Below are 1,590 nucleotides of genomic sequence, written 5' to 3' on the forward strand. Positions count from 1 at the left end.
GAGCTCCAAGAAAGAGGGGACTATATGACTGTTGCTCCAGCTCCAGGGTTCATCTCCCAATCAAATACATATTACTGCATGCTAGCTCATCTCCTGATCTGATAATTTACAAATTAACAACAGGCAGGTTTTTAAGAAGGCAGGATAAGCCGGGAGGCTGAATGCACGTTATCAAAAGCAATGAGAAAAGGTTTCTCAGGAAGACGGTATCAAATATCTTTAACAGAAAATAGCAAGCCCTGATGTGTTTTTTGAGCCTAAGCCATTCTTCATCAGGGGCTACTGAGCCCCTTGTGGATGTAGCAGAATAAGGATGGGACGAGATGCTATTTAACAGCATGGTTAGCAATGCTGGGTTTATTTAAAACAACACAAAAATAGATGCTGCCCTCCCTTCTATATTCATTGGAATTGCATTGCACTGGGGTGCACTCCCCTGGCCGCGGTCTGTGTTGTGCGCGTCTCCGGCTGCTCACCCGCCTTCTCCTCTCCTCGCCATGGACATCGCCATCCACCACCCCTGGATGCGGCGGCCCCTGGGCTTCTCTTCGGCCTTCCCGTCGCTCTTCCCGCCGCATCTTCTCGACCAGAGGTTCGGCGAAGGGCTCTTTGAGAGCGACCTGTTCCCGGCCACTCTCAGCCCCTATTACATGCGTACGCCCAGCCTGCAGATGCCGCAGATACCGGACACGGGGCTTTCGGAGGTGAAGATGGACAAAGACAAGTTCTCTGTGTTGTTGGACGTGAAGCATTTTTCACCTGAAGAGATGAGCGTGAAGGTGATTGGGGAATACATCAAAGTTCATGCCAAGCATAAGGAACGGCCGGATGAGCACAACTACATCTCCCGGGAGTTCCAGCACCGCTACATGATCCCCAAGGGGGTTGACCCGGCAGCCATCACCTCGGCCCTGTCTCCCGACGGGGTGCTATCCATCACGGCACCGACTGCCCAGGCTCTTCCCGGAGTGGAGTGCAGCATCCCCATCAGCCGCCAGGAAAAGCCTGCTGTCACCGGAAAGTAATAGGGTAGCAGCCTAGCTTGGCTTTTTGCTCTCAGTTTTTACTGGAAGCCAGCAAGCACCTCAGGCCTGCTCTCCCCTCGCTAGTAGCTGCAAGGGCTGCTCACTCTTCACAGAAGTGACATTCCCCTCTGCCCGCTCCCTGCTGAGGTTCTGGCAGCAGAGACTATATATTGCCTCTAGGGTGGCGATCCTTTAGTGCAATTTCCCTACACTCCAGTAGGACTTTCCTGGAGTAGAGACTGGGCCCTTTCTTCTTCTGGCTAGGAGTACCCTTCTGTTGCAGGCTTACTCTGTGCACCACTGTTTATGCCAATCTCCTTGCTTTGTATAAATACAGATGCCACTTGGGTACATGTACTTGCTTGCATTGCACAGGCAGGGGAAATTTAACTCTTCCCTCCCCCAGCTGTGATCACATCAAAAACCACACAGGCACCCACACACCCATACAAAGAGATCAATGAGACTTGGGACAAAAGTCCCGATAGACAACTGATAGGATGGTTTGTTTGTTTGTTTGTTTTTCTAAGCCTCATAGGCTTCAAAGTGTTAGGAGCGTCCTACT

The 1,590-nt window shown here is 51.4% G+C and overlaps 1 pseudogene across 1 annotated transcript; it reads left to right on the top strand.

Moving 5' to 3' along the window:
* Positions 1-426: 426 nt before the first annotated feature.
* On the top strand, positions 427-1,389 carry LOC308587798 (alpha-crystallin B chain pseudogene; annotated as a pseudogene). Its single transcript has one exon. The product of its transcript is annotated as an alpha-crystallin B chain pseudogene (transcript).
* The last annotated feature ends 201 nt before the right edge of the window (positions 1,390-1,590 follow it).

The sequence above is a fragment of the Podarcis bocagei genome (genome assembly GCF_964188305.1).
Source record: "Podarcis bocagei genome assembly, chromosome: 5".
NCBI lineage: Eukaryota > Metazoa > Chordata > Lepidosauria > Squamata > Lacertidae > Podarcis > Podarcis bocagei.